Source organism: Protopterus annectens, chromosome 2.part2 (genome assembly GCF_019279795.1).
Source record: "Protopterus annectens isolate FY-2018-M chromosome 2.part2, PAN1.0, whole genome shotgun sequence".
In the NCBI taxonomy this organism is placed as follows: Eukaryota; Metazoa; Chordata; order Ceratodontiformes; family Protopteridae; genus Protopterus; species Protopterus annectens.
Genome location: NC_056730.1, coordinates 745,279,716 through 745,305,724, shown reverse-complemented (window position 1 = coordinate 745,305,724; position 26,009 = coordinate 745,279,716).

Sequence of the window (26,009 nt, the reverse complement as noted above, 5' to 3'; positions counted from 1 at the left end):
TGGAATGTACCTGGCTAGACATCTCCAGCAGCTGGAGAGACCACAGAGGTACCTAACCAAGAGAATTACTGGCCTCAAACAGTTGCCCTATGCAACACGATTGAAAAAGCTAAGACTGTTCTCTGTTGCATACCGCTTTCTCAGTGGCGATCTCTGTCTAACGTACAGAGCCATGTCCAACCCAGAATTGTTGAACATGCTCCATCTTAGCAAAACCAAATCTACTCGAGCTACACACTCTAGGGATATAAACCTCAACACAACAATGAATAGAACATGCTGGAGGGATAGATTCCCTTCGCAGAGACTTCCCTTACTATGGAACAGGGTCCCGATCTACATAAGACAGAGCCCCTCACTATCACTCTTCGAGAGGAACCTTGAGGAGTGGATTGGTAAGAGAAAGTTCACACCGGGGATCACACCAACAGCGCTGCTAGTACAAGGGTCTAGGGAACTACTAAAGGGGCAGTGAATACCGCACAACGTGGCTGGGCTAATATATGCCTTCGGGCAGATAGCTCAGTACCAACCTATGAACCTAACCTATGATGGAACAAGTCCCCACAATACAGAGAAACAGGAGACATCTAAAGAAGAAATATGGACACGTGAAAGAAAAATAGATTTAATATTGTGCAATATTTATGCAAACGAAAAGGCAAAACTAATTAATATAAAAAGAGCAGCAACAAAGATATTTGAAGAGAAATACAAGCTATGGCATCCAGTACATGAAACATTTTACAATACAAAAAAAATAAATAAATAAGAAACCAAAGAGGAAAAGTAGAAAAGAAGATTAGTAATGGAGAAGTTAATGAAATAGAAACTGAGGTTACGGAGTACCTGTGAAGTGAAGGATTCAGTGTAGAAAATCGAACTCAGATAATATCACAGCAGGATAGAGATCCCCAAATTAAGGAGAAACCAGTAGAGTGGGAAACATCTGATCAGTTACCATATGAAGATACTTTGGAGCCTTCCACAGGAAACCAGTACAAACATTCAGTTGGTGTTGCACAGCAAGGGAAGGAACAGGAAACTGTGGCAACTCTTGACGAAGCCAGTGTTGTGGAATGATAGGCCAGTGAGTTCTCACATGAAACAGCAATGGATGACACAGGATGAAACTGAAGAAAATGTGGCACAGGAGATGCTCTGGAACTTTCTATAGAATGCCTGCAGGAAATGAAGAACAAATAATGTGCCCTCAGTTTAGAAGACAATGATATAAGTGAAGAGTTGCTTGATTTAGTAGAGATGGACAGACAAATTAAGATCAATGAAAGAAATAGACTACAGAAAGTCAAACTCAAAAAGTTAAGACATTTGATAAAACAAATGAACACAGTTATAAGGACTGTCCACAGAGATTCATGCAATATAAAAGAAGTAAATATGATATAGTACTGTTCAGCTAAATTAATAACATATAAAGTCTTACCATAAAAACACAGAGTAGTAAGGGAAAGGGAGAAACTGAATGCCATCATGGAAGTATCAAATAGAGAAAACTATAAAGCAATTAAGACAAGAAGTGTCACTGTTAGAAGAGTATGGAAGAGGGAACAGCTCAATAAAAATACTCAGAAAGATAGATGTGATAAAAGCAATGCACAGTATCAGAACAGATCAGGATCTATCAAAGAGATTTATAGAGAATTGGGAAACAAGGCAAAAGGAATTGAAACACCACCAAAAAAGTAGAAATAGATACATTTTGAATACTATGAATACATTTAGATAATATAAAGATCCTGTGGAACATAACAAAGATGATAAATGGATAGAAGATGTAAAAGAAACAATACGAAGTTCAAATGTACAGGATATGAATTGGGATGAAGTAACAGCCAGAGAGATTGAAACGACGTTAAGAAAACTTCCTAATTGCAAAACCCGGCCCAAATGCAGTACCTAACTTCTGGCTGAAAGTATTAATATCTTTACATAAAGATTTAGCCATGAGTAAGAACTATTTATATGCACACCCCGAACAGACACCAGCCTGGTTAACAACAGGAAAAACAATACTCCTTACATAAGAGCAAACCTGCAGGCTATCCTAAAAACTACACACCAATAACTTGCCTTCCGATGATGTATAAAATATACACTGGAATTGATGCCAACAGAGTTTATAGTCATTTAGAAGAAAACCCAATCATGGCAATAGAACAAAAGGGTAATAAAAGAAAGTCATATGGAACAAAGGAACATTTGTTGTTAAATAGTCATAATGCAGAACAGTAAAAAGGGGAAGAATCTAAGTATGGCATAGATAGAGTACAAAAAAGCATTTGACAGTATCCCACATTCATGGATAAAAGTTTGCTTAAAAATGTATGATCGATTACATTACAGTAACCAGAAAATAGTGGCAAACCACTTTGCAGTTAAGCCACGATAAAGAACAAATTATTATTCCAGGGATAAAAATTCAAAGGGGGATATTCCAGGGTGACTGTCACTGCTGCTCTTTTGTCTTGCCCTTAACCCATTAAACTGTCTACTTAACATATTAGGTCACGGCTACAATTTGGCTCCCAGAAAAGAACAAAGAGTAAAAACTTCTCATCTTCTTTTTGAAGAGAATTTAAAATTGTATAGTTCATCAGAAGAAGAACTGAAAGCACAACTGCAAGTAGTCAGAACATTTTCAGATGATATAAGAATATAATTTGATCTTGATAAATGTGCAAAGGCAATCTTTAAAGCAAGAAAACTGCAGCACCAAGAAAACATCAGTTTGGAACAGGAATGTGACATAAACAAACTTGAGCAACAGGGAGTGTATAAATATTTGGGAAATGATGAAGGATCATCAATAAAACATGAACAGATGTGTATAAAACTTATCAAGGAATATTTTAGAAGACTAAAATGAATACTGGATGGGAGATCATAGGTTTACACCGGGTATCACTTCTGTGTCACTGTTAGACAGAGGCACAGTATACTAACCTCGAAAAAGGGCATAGCAAAATTAATTTAAAATGGGTGGCGAAAGCCAAACACACTCTGGCTAGGCTTATAAATGCCCTAGGGCAGATAGCCTAGTATGAACCTATGAACCTATGAACTGAAAAGAACCTTGACATCTAGGAACAAAGTCCAAGCTATAAACCAATTTGCTTTTCCTGTCTTAACTTACCGCTTTAGAGTAATTGACTGGCCCCAAAAGGTGGTGGATAGGTTGGATAGAAAAACAAGAAGGATGTTTCATGCTCATCAAATGATTTATAAAAATCAGTAAATACCAAGATTATATATTCCCCGTTCTGAAGGAGGTATTGGCCTTCTCAAAAATAATTACATGTATAGATTTGTAATCGTGGGGCTGCATACATATCTGCTAACTACACAAGACCTAAACGTAGTGAAAGTTTTGAAACATGAGGGGAATAAGTCTAAGATGACTTCCTTGCTTAGTATACCAAAAGCATATTGGCGTCAAGCAGGAATGGAAATCAAACAAGAAGTAGATATAACTCAGGTACCAACTGAATGTACCATAAAACAAAAGAAGGAATATAAGGTGAAGGGTCGGATGAGAAGACAAGAAATGTGGAAATGCATAAATATAGTTGCAAGTATAGAAAACTCTTGAAACAGCCTCATGCTGATCAGGATCGAATGCAGGAATGGTTAAGGAGAGATGAATTTAAACCAAAAGACGAAAGGTTAATATTGGGGCCCAAGGTAGTGGATTACGTACACGCTAATTTATAAAGTCCATTGAAGATGTGGGAGACAAATGTAGATTTTGTAAAACAATTGGAAACAGCCACACATCTTGTTGCTAATTGTGATATACTAATGGCAGAAGGACTGTACACTGAAAGGTATAATAATATGGCAAGACTGTTGCATTGGGGATTGTGTAAACATGATAATATTGAAGTATTTGAAAAATAAAGGAAACATGAGCCATAAAGCATTATAGAAAAGTATGAAGTTTATATCACATGAGATGACCCATTACCAACAGTTCAAAAATAGATGGGCGAAAACCAGATGCAGTAGCTAATGAAAAAAAGACAAAAGCAGCATTAATCACTGAAACTGCTACACTCAATGACTATAGTATGCACAGGGAGACACAAAGTCATAAAATACCAGGATTTGGAGACAGAAATAAGTGCATTGTGGAAGAAGGATACCCAGACAGTTCCAATAGTAGTAGGAACTCATAGAAAACAAATTTGCAGTCGTACTTAAATATGTTACCAATCCATGTAACTCCATATGAATTGCAGAAGGAGTCATTACTGGGCACATTGTGGGAGCTGCGAAGTGCACTTCTGGCTAACATTGAAGACTGAAACAAAACTAATTTCATGAACTTTAATCATATTTTGACTTAGGAATCAGGTCCATTTCTGTCATTGTATTAGAAACCAAAATGATTTGGAGAAATTAAAACACGGAAACACATACTTCTAAAATATTTGCACTAAAAATCATACATAAAATCTAAACAAACAGTATTTTATGTGAAAATATAAATGTAGATTTGTAATTAAAATAAGATGAACAGTAACTGAATTAAAAACAATGTCTGAATGGGCCTATGAGTACTAAACTGGTATAAAACGGGAGGAGACAAAAATGATTTTCATATGGAATTATGTTTGACTAGATGTTTTAAATTACATGATTTTTAGTGCATATATTTAACAAGCATATGTTTTGTGAATATTTCAATGTCTATTGGCAGTGCTGATTAGCTGTCCCCATGAAAAATCCTCCTTCTTCTCCAACACTTGTACCTTCAACATTCTGAGGGTCTGATGTTAGCACTGACTGTAGCCTGATTGCTTGCACATGAGGGGATCTACATGGCCTTGTGCATGATCTGCCTCTACTAACCACCTGCAACTAAAACTTTGTTCAGGTGTGTCTGAGTTAATCTAATGTTAACTTGCAGACTTAGTTACCAATATGCATACAGTAATGTTAAAGAACAGAATAACCTTGATCACTGCAGTGTTCTTGTCAGCAGAAGACAGAGTGGGGAAAAGAAGCTATGAATATTCCCTCCAACTGCTCTACATCATGATCATCAGCTACACAGGATATAAAGAAGTACTTACAAGTAGTATTCACATGAGAGTAAGTGTCTGCAAACATCTGATATAAAGCAATGATAAAAGTACATTTTTTCAGACATTTCATGTTTTGCTTCTGTGACAAAATGTCTCAGCATAAAAACAATATTCCCCTCAATAAGCAAAATTACAGCCTAATGTATAAAAGGCTGCCTCTTCCCAGCTCTTTGTAGGCAATTACTTTGGTGTAACTTATATACTGAGGAGGAGAACTGCGCCCATTTGTTTGGTAAAGATGCAAACAATACTCCATGGGGTCACACTAAGAAAATGTCACTTTGATGTCTAACAGACTGTTTCACATTGCTTTTTTTACATTATTCCCACTTCTGTGAGTTACATGCTAGACTTGACAGTTACACTGTATGTTTACAACATTACGGTGAAAGACATTAACAGGTAGGCATACCACCAGAAAATGTAAACAAGGATCTCCATTAAGTATATTTTCTGTACTGATAATGAATGTAAGAATGCAAACATATATGTATGAAATTAAAGAAGTAAAATGGGAGCTGGGAAAAGGAGGACAAATGCTGATTTGCCTGTCATATACAGATGATTTAGTGATTGTGTCTAAAAATAAGATATGGCTAAGTGAAGTGCAGGTACAAGTGGAGGAATTAAAGACAGCTGGGTTACAGTTAAATAAGGCAAAAAGCAATGGGTTCAATGAAACAATGAAAATGAATGGAATATTTTACACTAGGAAAGAAATGAGTGTATTAGAACTAAACTTTAGAGAATATGAACAACGGAAAATAATGCTGGAAAATATTAAAAAAAAACTGCTGTCATGGTGGAAAAGTTTTAATCCATCACTTAACAAAAATGTATATGTGAAATACATACATATTAGGAAACTAACATATTTGGGAAGAGGACATATTTCAGCTACAGTGGAGAAAAATAGAATATATTTTTTTAGTCCTTTTTTTGAGGATCATGTTTGAATCCAGTTAAAAGAGGGGTGACATTCAATAAAAAATGAGAAGGCTATATTTTAAAAAGCTCCTAAACTTAACATCTATGCATTCTTTCTTGGTAATAAAAGTAAATGAGAGACAGAGTTGCAAATGATGTGGAAAATGCTTCATCACCAAAACAATCTCAGATCTTGATGATGTGGAAAATGCTTCATCACCAAAACAATCTCAGATCTTGATACCTTTAGTTACTCTGACAGACTAAAAGCTCTGTCACTCTGCTCAGTGTCATGCATACTTCCAAGGGGTGATATCTGCTAGCTTTCCATGCTATGAATCTCCCAACACTCTGAATTGTTTCTCCTAAACAAAACGTGGTAAAGCAAAACCCATTCTAAAGATCTAAACCTACTCTATCACATCAAGACTGGATACCATGATTGATAATTAACCCAAAGTACTCCCCATTTCTGGAATAGGCTGACCTTACATATCAGAGTACTTCCCTAGCAACCTTTAAAGGCAGTCTGGATGGCAGAATGGATGATCATAAATTTCTGCTAGGAATATGAGGAGAAAGTCTATTTAATGGGGGGGGGGGCTGTTAGTTTCTGACCAGTACTAGTTAATGTGACTGAGCTTTTTGGTGGTCTCTTTTGGCCATAAGGTTAGAACCTATAAACCTAAAAAATGTTAGGGTCTATATCACAAAATCGAAAAGACCGGAGATCGAATGGCATGTACATCAAAAATGCTGTTTATCGAAGTCGCTCTTGTGGGGGGCTATCCACCCCGCTAATTATATATATCAACTCCAAGATCGCACTACAGTAAGGAAAGGGCATATCTTCCAATCTTTACTGTACCAAGATCTCACAATAAACACCTTGATGAACAGCATTTCCGATGTAAATGCCGTTCGATCACTTGTCTTTTCGATTTGGTGATATAGACCCAAAAGTTGCATGTAAGGTATGAAGAAGTATGGAAATATGAAGGCGGGAGAAGAAGGAGTAAGCAAGAGAAGTATGAAGGGAAAGAATGTGAAATAAAATGAAAATAGGTAAAGGGAAAATTAAACAACTGATAAAAAATTAAATTATGATATGACAATATTACGGAGAAATATTAAATGGTATATCATTGGAAGGATTTAAAAGAAGATGGAAAAGTGGTATAAAGAACAGAAGGGAAAGGTTTGAGAATTTTTATGAAGCAGGGGATTTTTACAGAGAATTTTGTTAAACAAGTTACTTATTAAAAATTAATGTGATTACTGGAATAAACAAAATGTGATGAGTATAATGAGAAAAGAAAACAAAGCTTGTTTTAGAATGTAAAAATAGTTTGAGATTTTATTAAATAATATAAATAAGGAGGACTTAAAATATAAGGATGGATATGATATACACAAATATGACAAATAAAAAATGTAAACTGAAAAATGGGGCAGAATACTGTTCACTGCCATCTAAGATTGTGGAAAGATATGAAGGATTACAATAAAATAAAAATAGAAATGATATTGTGCTAGATGAAATAAAAAAGATGACTGTTGAAGAAAGTATAGAGGAGCTAGATTAACACATTTTAAATAATAATTTATCATGGCTTAAAACAGTGTTTTTTGAAATAATAAAAAATCTCTTTTTTGTAGATTGTCTGTGTTTAGAAAGATGGAAAGAAATAAGGTATATGCTATGAATATGAATGGGCAAATAAGGTTAAATGTGTAAATTAGGAAAGATGTACATAAATATAGCAACCATACTCTTTTTGATTAATGCTGTACGATCTTTTATAGCCACTTGAGATTTTTTTCAGTTCAGGCAAATGGGGTCTCTGTTTAATATCTCAGGAGAAGGAGGGCACACTCAAGAGTGTATCACCCCTTAATGGAAAAATAATCCAATAACCTGATATAGGAATAGAACCCACAGCCTTCTGATTTTCCTGCACCAAAGTCAAGTGAGTTATCTGTTGAGTCACTGTGACTACAAACAGCAAGCCTATATGTCTTAGGTTTCTAAACTGAGAAAATGTTTCTACATCATGCACTATTATTTTAACAGGATTACTGGTGGCAATAAATGCTATGCAAAAGCATCTATTATGAATTTATTTGACAGAATTACAAGCTGATAGCTCTCAATTAACTTCATTTCATATGACTTATTTAATGCATGATTATCAACCTTTCTGAACTGTCTAAGGTATATGCTTTTATAAAAGTATAACACATTATTACATTTTATCAAGACGTTGTCACGTTCAGTTCTCAGCTAGAGCGTCTTCTGTGTGGAGGCATACGTGAATGGGGCATGCCTTCATTGAAGGTTGTGCGTCAGGGCTGGTAACCCGGTACATAAATATCCACTACCAATCATTAGCGGACCGGAGTTCCGCTGTGGCGACCCCTAACCGGGAAAAGCCGAAAGACACAAACAAAGTATTTCTAATGACAGTGCAGTGTGTCTGTAATAATAAAGTAAGGCTAGTCCATATGGGAATGTCCACTAACTGTCTTGCATATGCCATTGTTGCCATTACACTAAATGGTATGGTAGCTTTCTTATCAGCTCCTGTGGGTCTTTATGACTATTTAAATACTGTAGGTTCCTCAAAGTGTACTGAAACCACAACTCAAGAACAATAAAGAAAATGCAGGAATACACCTAAAAGTCACATGAAGCACTCTGTAAAAAATCCATATTAGACATTAAATTTTCATCAAAATAGAGGTTTTAGCATATGATAGTCTTGAATGATTTATAAGAGCTAAACATTTTACTTTGAACTGTCAGCAAGATAAGTTCATAAGTATTGTTCACGCACATTACTACCTATTTGTCATTACTAATTCTAAGATTAGTGTAATTTAGCTCCGTAACAAACATATACAGGGAGTTACAAAAACTGTGGACATCACTAGATTGAAGAGTGAGAGCTCTCAACTTACCGCTATCAGCAAATTAATGTAGCCTACAAATGTCAGTAATCAAACTGAACAAAATGAATAAATAGATCCATAAAGGGAGCCTAGCACTGAGTCATGGGGCACTACAATAGCTACTGGTGAATAGGTAGAATGGCCATTTACAGAAAACCTTAATGTACAGCTGGACAGCAGATCTGTAATCCAGTTGGTTGCAACAGTTAGTAGTGAGTTCCATCTTGCAACGATACTGTGAGGAGAAATTATATTAAATGCTTCAGCCAGACCAGTATTTTTTGTTCCAATGCTCCAGAAAACACAAACAATAAAAATATACCCTAAATGAAAGTTGACAGGAAGTCTGTGCTCCACTATCTCATCTGTCACTTACAATCACAGTGAAAATACACCTACCAGCAAAAAATCCTGCACCTGTAATGCCATATTACAAAGTCCACATCTTGTTGTAATAATTTCCCATCTATAATTTAAAGTTCCAATGAAATGACTACCTATCAACAAAACAATCCTACCCTTCTACCAGCAAAGTTACTAGATCCACTCCTTTTGCAACCAAACTGAGTAAACATCATTACAATCCTCACACTTTCTCCTCTATTTACGTCTCAAGTAAAGAAATGGTTGGATAAAGCTTGTATATGCCTCATCTGCAAAAATGTACTAACATTTTCAATGTGACTGTATACATAAACTGTAAAATAATGGCGCAGTGCTAGCGTTGTCACCTCACAGCAAGAGGTTCCCTGGTTCGATTCTTGGCTGGAGTGCCTTGTGTGTGGAGTCTACATGACCTCCCTGGGTTCGTGTGGGTTTCCTCTGGGTGCTCCAGTTTCCCCCACATTTCAAAGACATGCGTCTGATGCGTTTCTCCCCAGGCTGACCCTGAAAACTGGCTTTGTTCCAAATCAGGCTTTCCCAGTAAACACATGTTAAATAAATAAAAATAAATACATTTAGATATTTGTGACATTAACATGCTGTAAATACTGTATAGTATACTTAATATGGTGATCGACTGTAAACTATATACAGCTCAGAGTTACATAGTATGTTTTACTGTTAACTCGTAATAATTGCCTGTGAAAACATATGCAGTGTGGAGCTTTTCTCCCTGGGGGCCTTGGCTGAAAATATGCCTTGCCTAATTGGTCTATTCTGGTAATCAAAAACTAGTATATAAATAAATATTTTTCACTGGATGGCAGCTAAATATGATACTGTAACAGCCTTCCCTAGAGTTCAGTTAAATATCACTAATTTTGGGAATATTTATTAATGTGTGAACTTATTTATTTTTTTAAACTCTGCAGACTTTTTCAAAACAAAGGATTTTGCTCTATTAGCAAAGGACTATTTATATATATTGTCTTCTAGCTACCAGATACATGGGATGTGCTACATCCTTTTTCACTGTTCAATCAAATGACATTTAGATTTAATACCAGTTGTTTTACTGTGCAAGTTTTTGAAAGTCAATAAGAAACCTTTAGCCTACACTCATTTTGATATTTATATTTCTCAAATGGGCAGAAGCTAAGTATGACATGATATTATCCACTCTGATTTTTCACTGAAAACTCCTCATGTTATGACGTTTTCCCTTTGCAGGTTTTCTAAAGCAACAAGAAGCCTTTGCGCTACTCGCACAGAAAATTTTTATATTTCTTTCACTGGTTACCAGCCATGCAAGATGTGTTATGATATATGCCACAGAGTTCACAGAAATGCTACTTTTGTTAGGACTCTTTCTGTGAAGAATTTAAGCTTTTTGACGAATTCCTATTACTGGAAGGGGTTAATGATACATAGTATTACATCCTTGTATGTCATATTGCTTCCACAATAAATTCAGCTTCTGATGAATTACTATCTTGCTCTCCATATGCTTGCAGTCAATTGTTATTATTATCAGTTCTAACATCGCCTTAGCCAAACAAAACAAATATAATTTTTTCCCCATAGGAAACCAGTTTTTATTCTATTATTACCTGATTCCTGAGTCTGATGAAGCAATTTCTATATGGTCTTGTAAAACACAAATTAGTGTTTGCCCTAAAAGGCAGAAGAACGAAAAACTGATAACTGTGCAAGAAATGTGGCTTAGTGGTTAAACTCAATCCTGACCTCTGGACATTGTTCACTTTGTATATTATCTCCATCTCTGTGAAGTTTTATTTATACATTGATGTTTCCTTCCACCTCCCAAAAACATGGTAGTTAGTTAAGTACTCTGAACTGCCCACATATATTGCATCTACCCATGTTTGTGTGGCCTAGAGTATTAGCAGAGATAGACCAGTTCAGTTAACCATTTAATAAATTAAAACATAGAAATAAATTACAAATCATTGTGCAACATTGGAAGAACAGTTTTCCCCTCCTCCAGACACTCTCCAATTATCTGTTTCAGTAAACTCTCCAAACCCATTTGTTTCCCTTCTATCTAAATGGCATCTCCTCTCTCGAGGAGGCTTTATCTTCACAGTGACTAATTTATTTTCTCCAGGCTATAAAGTGGGTGTGTGGGGCAGTGAGCCGGTACCTTGGCAGTCATCATCCTTAGATGGCTTGTGTTTTCCTGTTTTCAGAAATAGCCCCTCTCCTAGTCACTGATGCTTGCGCTCTATGCAAACATCTACACTTCTTTAGTGTGCATTTAAATGCTTCTGCAAATGTGTCCTGAAATCTACAATGCAAATACAGCTCAGTGGCAGCATGCATATGTCCCATGTCTCCTACGACATACTGTACAAGTATACCTCAAGCACTATAGTGCATATTGTGCACCTGTCTCTCTACAGGATTTCTCATGTCACACACTGCACCACTCTCTATCTCTAGTACATCTCAGGCCAAACACTATGTACTGTGTACTGTTCTCTATAGTTTGCCTTGTATCATACATCACATACTGCAGACCCCTTCCTCTACAGTGTATCTCAAGCCACTGGCATACATAGGATACAGTGTACCACTCTCCACCTCCAGTGCATCTCAGGGTATAAACTGCATACTGTGCGTCTCTCTCTTTCACTCTATCTCTCCAGAATGTCTCATGACATATGCTGCATACTGGTCACTTTAATCTCTCTATTTACACTATGTATTGTATCATACACTTCATAATGTGTACCTTCCTGTATCTCCAATACATGTCAGACCATATACTGCATACTGTGCAGCCCCTCCTCTACAGTGCATCTCAACTCACACACTACATACTTTGCACCTGTCCCTCTACACTGTGTCTTGTGCCATGCACTGGGCACCTCTCCCTCTATAGCATGTCATATTATTACACTTCATACAGTGTACCTCCCTCTGTCTCTAGTACATCTCAGGCCATATGCTGCACACATTGCAACTCTATCTCCAGTATATCTCAGGCCATACATTGTATATTGTGCAACTCTCTTTCTCCAGTACATCTCAAGCCGTACGCTGCATATTATGCATCCCTGTCTTTACAGTATACCTTGTGACATACACCACATACTGTACACCTCCTCCTTTATAGTATGTCTCAAGCTACTGCCATGCACATCTCTCTATCACTAGTACATCTCAGGCCATACACTACATAATGTGCACCTCTTTCTCTACATTACGTCTCAGGGCAAACACGGCATACTGGTCACCTTACTCCCTACAGTGTGTCTTGTGTTGTATACTTCATACTGATCACCATTAACTATCTCCATCTCAGGCCATATACTGCATAAAATGCATCTCTCTCTTTCTATACAGTATCTGTCATGTTATACACTATGTACTAACTCTGCAGTGTCTTGTGTCATACACTACAAGCTGTGTGCCCCCCCTCTCTCCAGTATGTCTCAGGTCATACACTGAGTGCACTGCTTTAACTTTGTCTCACATGTATCAGGTCATAAACTGCATACTGTACAACCTCCTCTCTCCAATGGGTGCCAGCACTGCAGCATCCCTGATTATCATCCTTCCGCAGGACAGAAACAACAGAATTAGCCAATCATTCCCACTTTCCTTCATCACTCCTCCAAAACTTGATTGCTGGTTGATGACAGCTCATCTGTGTCACAATCAGGGCTTTATCCTGAGTGACACTGAGCTGGCTTGCTGTGAAGCAAGAGTTGGGATGAAATAAGGACTAGATGGCAAATCTCCTAGATGCAGTTCATGATGAGTTTCCAAAGTTAAAAATTATTTTATCCCCCATCCTACTTTCTATCTATAGTTCCAAAATTTTCCTACCAAACCAATTCATCAACACCTTAAAAAAATAAATTGGTCACCTCTTAAAACTTTACCATTAGATGAAGCCGTGAAGTACTTTAATACTACCTTCATACGTATTCTTAATTTTACGGCCCCACAACATATAATTCGTACTAAAACCAACCCAGCCCCCTGGATCTCAAAGGATACAAGATCCCTACTCAAACAATGAGAAATAGCTTGGGCAACCTGGCATACCAACAAAACAAGTACAAATCGACAATACTTCTTAGAGCTTAGAAAAAAGCAAAAAAACAAATACGTAATGACAAAAAAGTTATTATACCCAGCTACAAAAACTCACTACAACAATCCACAAAAATTCTAGTCCGCAATCAACCACATTCTCCAACCAGGCAAAATCACTTCCCCAAACACTAACACTGAAGGTGATAGCAATGATTATGCCACCCAGTTTAATGACTATGTCACCTCCTCCATCCAAAAGTTATTCAACAATTTCTCCACTACTACAAATACTCCCAAAACACAAAACTGTCACCCTATGGCCAACAACCAATTCTCTCTTAAACAGTTCCAACTGCCCTAATTCGTAACACCTTGCCAAATTGAAACCCACCACTCTTGTTGCTGATACAACTCCCTACTGATTACTGCAGGATTGCCACCTCCGCCATCACCTAGCCTATTTCCATACTCATCAATAGATCCATAGCTGAACACACTGTCCCCTCTCTCTGGAAAATTTCTTACATTGTCCCCCTACACAAAGGTGGTTCCTTGACAGAACTTAATAATTATCGCTCCATAGCTATACTATCTCCCCTATCAAAAATCTTAGAAAAATGTGTACACACCCAACTACTGAATCATCTTCTTCAATATAACCTGATAGCAAATTCCCAACATGGATTTCAGCCAAACCATAGTACCACCTCTACCCTTATATCCTTTACTGACCACATCAATCCACAAATAAATCTTGGTAACTTAGTATCTGTTGTCTTCCTAGACCTGTCAAAAGCATTTGACATGGTATCCCACTGGAAATTACTATCCACTATCTCTGAGCTCAATTTGGATAACTCCTCTCTACTTTGGTTTAAAAATTATCTGTCCCTCCTGCAACAATCTGTTAAGTGGCATAACTCTCTCTCCTCCTAGTGGGACAAGGTGTTCTGCAAGGATCCATTCTTGATCCCTTACTATTTTCCATTTTTACCAATAACCTCCCCACAGCTACCCAACAAACTAATATAGTACAGTATGCTGATGACACCATCCTTATTTGCTCAGCCCCCTCTCTACAATTACTCTAAGTTAGAACCCAGGAAGCCTTCACTACTATAGAAAAATGGCTAAATTCCTCCCAACTCATACTAAACCCATCTAAGACCAAACTCATGATCTTCCACCAATCCAAAACTTTCACCCCCCACTTCACCATTCTCAATAACATCCTCCAACAATACCGTTATCACACCAGTAACTCAAACCAGGCTACTAGATGTAACTATTGACCAAAACCTAAAATTTGACATATAGCACTAACAATTGCCAAAGTCCATAAAAAACTAGGTTCACGCTACCGCTGCAAGAGCTTCCTCACACAGGAATCCCAAATCACTATCTCTCATACTCATCTACTCCCCACCTTACTATATGCTTCCCCAGTTCTAACTAACCTAAACAAATCTGACCTTCTGAAACTATCTACCTGCTACAATAAAATCTCAAAATTTGCAACCAATGCTAAGTTTCGTTCTCACCATTGCCTCTCCCTAAGACAGCAAGGATGGTTAGAACTCAATAACCTACTAAATTACAATCAACTTCTTCTGACCCATCAACTGCTATACCAACCAAATAAAATACCTACCCTCTCTAGTCTGCTCACCTTCCATAATACTGCATGTCAACTAAGATTTTCCAATACCGCCCTACTGACTGTTACCAATTGCTTACATAGCTCAGGCCAATCTCTTTATTCCTATGCAGTTGCTAAGGCCTGGAATTCTGTACCCCCAACATACTTTCAAATCCCTATGAAAAGATCTCCTGTTCAAAACTTGGATATGCTCCTGTACAGAACCAGACTAATTTCACCTGTTCCTGACTTTCAACATCCATAGATCACAGGTGTACTGTGTAGTTTCACTTATGCATAGTACTGTGAACCAGGTGTTTAGGCCACCTTTATAGTTATGATTTCTAGTTTATGACCCTGTCTGTCTATGGAAACTTCTTTTTGAATTTATGTTCAAGCAATTGTATATTTGTTGTATAATATCTTAATTGTTTCTCAATATTCCAACCACTGTATGCTGCATAATTTGTAAAACTCTGATTTTACTCCTTTTATATGTTCTATGCTCTTTGTACAAAATAGCTATGTTTATATAATTTTTTATTATTTTTTATAATTTTTTACTATGTATCTGGAGCTTTTCTCGCAGGGCCTCCAATGAAAATGGTCACCTCATGTCCAGTCAGACTAACCCAGTAAACAAATAGAAAATAAACAAATAAATAAATAAATAAATGTGGGAAAATATGCATCTAAATGTGGACTGATTTCTCCTTCCACAGCATTAATGTTAACCGTATAAATCACAGGAGCAAAATAGATGTTTTTTTTGCAGACATTGGCTGCATTTTCTTCATTTAGGTACACTCATAATTAAAAAAAGCAGAATTACTTTCTTAAACCAAAGATCCATTTGTTTGGATACCAACAAAAGACAAGGGGGATTTCCCACCAGGGCAAAATATTACACCCCTAGAAAATCTCTTGAGCTGGGCTACTCTATCTCTAACCCAAAAAGCCATCATTCTTGGTGACTTTAACATCAACTGGCTATCCTGTAATAACAATCTCCCAACCATTCACCTTAATCTCCATGGGTTCACTCAACTCATCCAATCCCCTAACCGAATCAACAAAAACCCTAACAATCATACCTTACTTGACTGGATCCTAGTCAACAAAGCCCCTCACTCTTACCTAGCAGGTTGCTTACCTGACAGTCTTAGTGACCACTCCCCCACTTTCCTAATTCAGCACCATACAAACAGTCTCAAGCCCATTATCCACAGGCAAATACGGAAGAAGTCCAACTTCAACCCCAACTCTTTCATCTCCTACCTGCAAAATATTAACTGGTCACCACTAAAATACCTCAACCTAGATGAGGCTGTCCACTTCTTCAACATACCTTCCTCTCCATCCTAAACATCCATGCTCCTGTAAGAAATGCCAAAGTCAGATCCAGGCGTGCCCCATGGTTACAAAAGACCACCAGAACCTTAAAGAAATTCAGAGATAAGGCCTGGGAGCACTGGCGACTAACAAAAAAAACCTCAGCTAGGCAATTATTCCTTGAACTGCGCAATAAAGCCAAAAAGCAAATAAAATTAGACAAATCCCTACTATAAATCCACCCTAAACTCTACCAACTACAACCCTAAGCAATTCTGGTCCACTATTAACACTATCCTCCACCCAGGGAAGGTTGATACCCCCCAGCCATCCATTCCCCCCTCCTCCAGCAGTATTGCTGAATCCTTCAACAAACACTTCACTGAAACTATAACATCTCTAAACAAACAACACTTCCCTACAACAGCCCCTCTGACTCCTAACCCTAAACCCCCCACTACTCTTTTCTTCTTCACCTCAGTACCTACCTCCAACATAAAAAGACTATTGTCAAAACTTAAACCCACCAAACTCACAGCTGACAACCTCGCCTCTGAATACTTGAAAATTGCAGCTGATACACTAGCCTACCCAATTTCAATTCTAATCAACTGCTCCATAACAGAAGGCTATGCTCCCTGGATATGGAAAATATCCCACATCATTCCCCTCCACAAAGGCACCCCCTCCACCAACCTCTCCAATTACTGCCCCATTGCTATTCTCTCCCCTCTCTCCAAGATACTTGAAAAATGTATCAACACCCAGGTCTCCAACTACCTCCTAGCTAATAATCTCTTCTCCAAAACGCAACATGGTTTCAGGGCATATCACAGCACTACCTCCGCTCTACTCTGCTTCACCAACACTATACTTCATCACAAAAACAATGGCCTCTTCTCTACTGCTGTATTTCTAGATCTCTCAAAGGCCTCTGACATGGTATCTCATGAGCTACTACTCTCTACTCTCCCCAACCTCTCCTTCTCACAATCAGCCTGTGACTGGTTCCACAGCTATCTACACAGATGCCAGCAATCAGTAATCTGGGATGATAACCTATCACCTCGCCTCCCAGTTACTCTCGGAGTTCCCCAGGTGTCTATCCTTGGCCCTCTGCTATTCTCACTTTTCACTAACAACCTACATACTGCCACCACACAAGCAACTCTTATACAGTATGCAGATGACTCTACTCTCATCTGCTCTGCCCCCACTCTACCAGAACTACAATAAATCACACAGGAATCATTCTCTTCTGTAGAAAGCTGGCTATCCAATGCTCCTACTCAACCCATGTAAGATAAAACTTCTCCTGTTCCAACCTTCCAAAGCCACCCAAAACACCCCCCACTTCAACATTCTCACCAAAGACAATATCATAATCTCTCCATCAGAACACACAAAATTACTTGGTATGGAAACAGACAACAAACTTAGACTTGACACCCACATATCTCTCACAATAAAAAAAAATTTAAAAGAAACGTGGTGCATTATATCGAAGCCGCCAATTCCTAACCAAGGTGGCTAGAATCTCCATAGCCAATTCCCAGCTAATCTCCACCCTACTCTATGCATCCCCCATACTTAACAACCTTAGACAGACAGATCTACACAAGCTGGATGCTTGTTACAACAAAATTGCTAAATTTGCCACTGGAACCTCCTACCACAGCCATCACTGTATTTCCCTTAAAGAACTAAACTGGCTAGAACTCCCACAACTCCTTCACTTTAATCAACTCACCCTCGCTCATAAACTTATTAACCACCCCCACAACATCTCTTCCCTTCAAACCCTTCTCAAACCCTATTACTCCACTAGGCCCCTAAGATCAAGCAACAAAAATCAACTCACTGTTATCAAACCCAAAAACTCAGCAGGAGAAGCCATATTTCCATGTACCATACCTAAACTTTGGAATAATCTTCCACCCTCTAGAACTACTCTACCTTCCAGCAGCCTTTTCAAGACTGCACTCAAATTTCACTTAAATTTGCACTGGCTTTGTCCTTGTTCTAATCCAGACTAACACCCCCACCCTTACCCCCCCACCTAGACTCTTAACCCAAGTATACTACCACCACTACTAACCACAGTCAGAATTAGCTAGTTGTCTTCACATACTTTAAAATCTTGTCTGACAACTCTGTTACTAATATTATAAACATCAAGAAACTATCTTAGCTTGCAACATTTACTGAATATACTGTTGATAATCAATATCTTGTTATTGTATTAAAGCCAACAACCTGTAATGTTGTTTACTATTGCTGCAACTTTGTATCTCTATTTATCATGTACATGATGTGGAGTTTTTCTCCCCAGGCATCTGCTGAAAAAGGACATGTGTCCAGTCGGAATTTCCCGGTAAACAAATATAAAATAAAATTTAAAAAAAAAGTCAGTTTATGAAGAAACTCCAACTGTACTCGGTTGCATACCGCCTACTCATAGGTGATCTCTGCCTGACATAGAAGGCCATGTCCAACCCAGAATTGATGGACATGCTCCACCTAAAGAAAACCATATCCCCTCGAGCCACACACTCTAGGGATCTAAACCTCACAACTATAAATAGGACATGCTGGAGGGATAGATTCCTGTCATAGAGACTTCCCATGCTTTGGAACGAGATTCCAATCTACATTAGGCAGAGCTCCTCACTAACACTCTTCAACAGAAACCTTGACGAGTGGATGGGAAACAGTAAGTTTACCCCTGGGATCACTTCAATGGCTCTGCTGGACAGAGGCACAGGGAACTAATCTAAGGGGGTGGCGAAAGTCAACACATTCTGGCTAGGCATATAAATGCCTTTGGGCAGATAGCCTAGTACCTACCTATGAACCTATGGTTACCTATTTTATTTACATACCAAGATATTTACAGCGTATAGGAGATAATAACTGAGCACTGAGGATCAGCACTACAGAGACAGCTTAATAAGGATGCACGATGGCACATATAACATGTTTCTTTTGCTTTGTTAAATTTACCTCTACATTAATTAAATGAAAGTGTGTTGTGGTGCTCTTCTCAACTTCCAGGAAGGCAAAAGACTAGGGGGATGGAGGGAGGGAGCAAATACTGCAGCAGTGAAGGCAAGGACATCTACTGTTATGGTAAGATTTTACACAACTGTACTATGTCCTTTCATTCACTGCTGCAATATTCTTAACAGATAGGAGAGTGCCAAAGCTTAAGAGGAAACTTGGGAGGGGAAAGGCACAGAAGACCCCCCTAAAAAGCCATGAAGAATGGCGCTAGTAAAACCAGCCCTAGCTCTAGAGCTACAATCCATCTTGTCGTGTTTGGTAAAGGTATGTACAGACATTCCGGTAGCTACCTCAAAATAAGCCCGTGAAAAAAGCACCCAAAGAAGCAACAGCTTTAGCAGAATGCACTCATTCCCTCCAGTACAGCTCTTTTAAGTGTGTGCCTTTAACTCCCAGTGGGTGTGGCTTCAGTCTAAACAAATTAAGCTATCACTTACATTTCTAACAAATACTCACTGACAGAGGTCATATAGCAATACAGTTGTGTTTGCCACCATGTATGCTTCAAGATACAATATTCTGATATCTTGTATGTAGTATAGTTTTGGGAATTATTTATGCAAATATGAACAGGCAATGTTTGACGCCTAGAGGCACAGTAGCAGGTAACTGCAGTAACGCCTGGAGACGTCACTCGGCTGTGATGAGTATAGAAGGAAGGGCTCTTGCCATGAAAAGTATAACAAAAGGAAATAGCCTTAGAAATCCAAGAATAAATTGTTTGGTTGGATACAGTAAGTCACAAAGATCTAGGATGAAAAGAAACAAATATTTGATCAGATTTTCTAATACCCATAGTTTTATCCAAATAAACCCTGAATTGCCAATGCACATCCAAAGTATGCAGCACTCTCTCACTGTCAGTTTGTGGACAGGGAAAAAAAGTAGGCAGGTTAATAGACTGAATCAGTGAAAGCTCATTAACCACCTTTGGCATAAAAGAAGGGCTAGTGTGCAAGGGCACCCTGTCCTCATGAAAGACCAAAAAAGGAGGACAAGCCATAAGGGCCTGCAACTCGGATGCCCATCTGGCAGATGTAAGAGCTAACAAAAGAACAGTCTTCCAAAAGCAATGTAGCAAGGCAACTGAAGCAACAGGTTCAAAAGGAGCCCGAGTCAACTTCTCCAAAACAAAATTAAGATCCCAGGGGTATGGGCAGCAAGATCCCATACCAGAAGTGCCAACCGGCAAAGAAGATAAGATCTCATTCCTTCCTGTTTGTTGATATAACACATCACTGTGGTATTGTCTGTGAACACCTTGAGAGAAGAGAGGATAAAAAGCCTGAAGAGCCAGCAGAAAAACTCTCATCTCTTTATAGTGATGTGCTCCTTCTGCTGACAAGGCTACCACGCCCCCTGAACTTTTAGAGAGCGAAATCCCAACCCCATCCCATGTCTGAGGCATCTGTGAACAATTCCTGAGTGGGAAGAGGTGGATGAAAAGCGATCCTTGGATTCAGAGACAACTGCTGAATCCACCAGTGAAGTTCCTGTCTGAGACAAGGAAGAAGAGGAACTACAAAGTTTAGAGGATGTGCATGTTGGAGCCACACTGACTGCAGAAACCACTGAAACTTTCTCATGTGAAGTTTTGCCAGAGGAAGATCGGAATGGTGGATGTCATGAAATCCTGAGCTCTAAGAAACTCGTTGGTGGTAATGGAAGCCAGAGGCAGAAGAGTTTGAAAGAACAAAATTAAAATTAAGGCCTTTGGAAGGGGCAGGGAAGCAATCATTGGCATCATCTGAATCCTGCAACCCAGAAAAGCATGATCCTGTGAAGGAGTCAGAGAAGAAATTTTGAAATTTATAAATTTATAGTGAACCTCAGGCTCTGAAGAAGGGAAATAGCAAAATGAAAATTTTGTAAAAAGATCTCTAAAGTGGACATCTGAATCAGGTAATCTAAGTAAGGAAATATTAGGATCCCTCGAAGCCTTCAAAAAGCAATCACAGGAGCAAGGCATTTGGTGAACACCTGCAGGGCAGTAGAAAGGTCAAACGGCAAAGCGGAGAATTAAAAATGTCAGAATGCAACAGAGAAATGTAAACATTTCCTGAAAAAGGATGGATCAGAATATGAAAATAAGCATCCTTGAGATCCAGAGACACCATATAGGCCTGAGGGAGCAAGAGAGGAAATAGAACCTGAAGGAACAACATCCAAAATAAAGGCACTTTTTGAAAAGTGTTTAGATGAGAGAGGACTAGAATAGGTCTCCAAGTGCCCTCTTTTTTGTGCACTAGAAACAGTCAGGAGTAGAACCCTTTCTCCCTTTGGGACACAGGCACCTCTTGAAAAGTAGCCTGAATCTAGAGATATTGATGAACCTCCAGGAAAAAGGGAAGTTGTTCCCGAGGAGGCTGAGAAATGCCCAGAAAAGCAGGATGGCATTTCCACACCATGGCGTTCCCCCTGATGAATAATCAACAGAACCCAAGAATCCTGAGTGAACTGAAGCCAAAAGAAAGAGAAAGGTGAAGAGAAAGAGGAATGTGGCTGGGGAGAGACTGATAGTCATACAGCACCTGGTTAGTCTGGATAGGAAGGCTTCAGAGTCCATGAAAACAGAGTAGCCTTAGCAGAAGGAGCCCATTTGCCACTTTTCCTACCCTTAGTAGAAAGGCAGGATTGCCTATGAAAAAAGGCAGGCTTAGCAGGGTAGTTTCTCTGAAATGTAGGTATAGGTGAAACAAACGCATGTTTAAGCTCCTGTAAGGCCTTACCCTTAACCTGAAGGGACTTAAACAAACCAGCAGCAGCTTCCCCAAACAAAAGTTTAGAATCCAGAGGAGCATCCATCAACTTAGCTTTAATATCATCAGGTTGAAGTCTAAGCCAAGAATACCTCCTCATCATTGAACCAAAACAGCAGCCCTAAAAGATGCATCTGCTACATCATAACTACATTTAACAGAATGATGAATGACTTCAGAGGAAGTTCCTAGCAATGAAAGAACAGAAGTTTTACCCTCGGAGTCTGGAAAATCAGAAAGAAGGTGACAGGCCTTAGAATGAAGAGCCAAAACATACCTAGACATATGGGTCTGATAACTAATAGCCCTAAAAGCTAGGGTAGCGAAGTGTAAACCTTCTTACCCAAGCTTTCCACAGTTCTGCTATTTTTGTCAGAAGGCAATAACTCGGACGAAGGAAGCAATTCAGACAGCTTATCAGAGTCAACAGACATGGCAGAGGGGTCAGCAGCAAGACATTTATGTAGGCAAGAACAATCCTCAGGCACCCAATAAAACCTGTCAGGGTTTTAGGGAGCATGGGGCAGAGTATCAGGGGCATGAGAGGCAATGGAAAAAGCATCCAGCAAAGCAGCCAGAACAGGAGGAATAGCCACAGAAGTAATGGAATTCAACTGCAGCAGCACACAGTGCCTCCTATAGATATCAGAGACCTGAGCACAGTCATACTTAAAAAAAAAAAATCATTATCCTGCAGTGTGTGTCCCCAAAGGAAATTTCCTCAGAAGGAACATCTGGACTAATAGATTCCTCCTCCTCTCACCCATAGTCTAAAAGAGAAGGAATTTGAGTAGAATAAGTCAGAAATTCATTATTCGAATCCAATTACTCATCAGAAGAATTCTGTTCTCTAGGCCTTTTAAGGGAAGTAGAGGACCAATGAGAAGCAGGAAATTAAACCCCCTGAGGCAGTTTTAAGGACAATAAAGCAGTAAATAGCCCTGAGTGAAGGCCTGCTACTCACTTTGTGGATCCTTAGGAAGACAAGAAACAGGTTTAATATATTTTTTTTTTTAAAGGAACGTCCCCTCCAAAAAACTGAGAAGGCTCAGATCCAGGACAGCAGTCTAGAACTGTAGTAGGAACGTTTCCCCAACCAAAACCTAAGGAACTCCCCTAGGCTCCTCGTAAAAAATCAGCTGTGGTTCCCCCTGAACATCCGAGACAGAAACCTGTAAAGTCTCTTCAGACATGCTGCTTGCCCTAACCTTACTGGCCTCCAACATGGTCATGGCAGAGAAATCCGACAACACAGCCACGCGGTTTGTAACGATCTCGAGAGAAACACCTGGCAGAGGCTGGACAATGGAAGATTCTGGTCATACCTTTTTCACCTTCTACTTCCTGAACAGCTGACCCTTGGCGATGGCGATTCCTTACACTGTATCTTTATAGAAAAGCTTTAGATGCTGGTTCTCAAGATACAAGGAAAGGGAAGAAAGTCTACTGTGAAGGGGTTCTGGAACAAATGCCTGACAAACAGAACAAGACCTATGGTCATGAGAAGCTTCTAGACAAAAAAGCTACTTATTGTGGCAGTCTTTATGGGGAATATGTCTCCCAGACTGGCATTTGGCCTTCCTGGATGACATTAACCACAAGGAGCACAAAAAAGTAAGAAAAAAACAAAATCCTCACTGGGGCAATTATCTGCCACTACAAGATAAGTCAGTAAACATGTGTAGGTAGTCACTAGAAAACAAAAATGCATTCAAATGGCAGAAAACAGATACAGGTAAACAGACCAATGGTAAAACAATATGTTCAGACTGGTGGCAAAGAAGTTCTGATTATGGTAGGCCTGAACATCACCTTTACACCCTATGCTATGCAAGGAGCATTTGAGTGATGTTTGGCATATCTTTTAAAAGCAACAAATAGTCTTTGGTAGTCTGGCCAGACATTCAGGCTTCCATGGTAGGGAATCTCATATGTTAAGAATACTGCTGAGGTGAATGTAAAGACATCTTTAGAGTACACTAATCAAGATGTGTAAAGTATTGGCCTTAATGTATAAAATGCTAAAACACTGTGGAATTTTATACTAGCATGAATTTGATTGTTTTTTTTATGAAAATTGCTCTCTCACTTCTTCTATTTACTCACCCAAAAGGGTTTCCTGAGAAATAAAATTATATATTTTTTACATGAGCATATTCCACTGCAAACAACCAGTACTCACATTTAACCTTTCTCTGATTACAATAAAGATAATCTCACTTGCTTTCCCATAACCAAAATTATACATATATAGAATTAAGGTTATGAACTGGTAACAAGCTGCTTCCTGTAGTCCAAGGTCTGACCCCCCCCCCAACCCGGTCTTCATTTGTTTACAGTGTGACTCTGAGAAAGTCATTTACCAGACAGTACTCGGGGACAACTGGTCGCATAGAATGTATGCTGATATGTACATCGCTGGAGGCAGGTACTTTAGTAGACTGCATACAGACTGAGACATGTGCAACTTCCATGCTGTCTGTGTCACAGTAGTCACATTTTGGGCCATGCACAAAAATATGTGTAAACCAACAGTGGGTTAAGTAGATATAGAGGGAATTATGCCAGAAAAAAACCTATGAATGATAGCACTTCATGCTGGTTATCATTTCCCATCATGTTGCTTATCATTCCACACAAACAGTCACTCAAGTGGCTGTCTTTTTCTTCCGGCTTTTCCTGGTTAGGGGTCGCCACAGTGGATCACCTGTCCGGTTATGATTGGCGCCCAACCTTCCACAGAAGGCACACACATGCACACACTCACACTTAGGGCCAATTTAGAGTGTCCAATCCACCTACAGCACGTCTTTGGGATGTGGGAGGAAACTGGAGCACCTGGAGGAAATCCATGCGACCACAGGGAGGGACATGCAGCTCTGCACAGAAGGCACCCCAGCCGAGAATCGAACCGGAGAACCTCTTGCTGTGAGGCAGCAATGCTAACTGCTGCATGGGTGAGCTGCTGGTTGACTGGCAGAGGACTCACAAAAAATTCAAGCAAAGAGCTAAGTAAAAAAAATGTTTTTCAAATGTTTCACATCTGCTTCTGTAGTGTGTATTCAAATTTAACTTAAATTCTGGCAAGCTAAAGCTTATCCTTACATTCTCAGGTAATGTATTTCATAATTCCATAAGCCTTTCAGAAAACCGCATGGTTACTCTCACCTCTGCTTAAAGAGTATGGTAATTTAGCATGGTAATTGTAAAATTCTTGTTTAGACTCAAACATTCATACACAAACACACCAAATGCTCACTTACTACTACACAAACACCACCACTATAGCACATACTCCAAAATTCTGACATACACACTTTAGCCCTACTTGCTCACACATGAATAAGCATGTGCAGATGCACGTGCGCACACGCACACACGCACACACACACACACACACACACACACACACACACACACACACACACACACACACACACACTTCTTATATTTTATTCCTTCTGTCCCTGCTGTCACCTAGCCAGTCTTCTTCTGCTTTAAAACACGTTTGCCCAACATCCAATGAAATTGGGGTGAGAGGACAAGAATCGGGGTGTGCATCCACATCTGGGCATAGCTGTTATATCTTTTTGCATTTAAGGGTCTAACCACTTCAATGAAAGGTGATGTGCAAGCTTATCAAAGGGACAACCTCTGTTATTGCTACAAGTTACAAGCTTGCATCCATATACTTGCAAAAAAGAAGCCCGCCATTTCTGCAGCATGAAAAAGAGTCAAATGCTCATGCCCAGCCCATGTAATGCATGAGGCGTA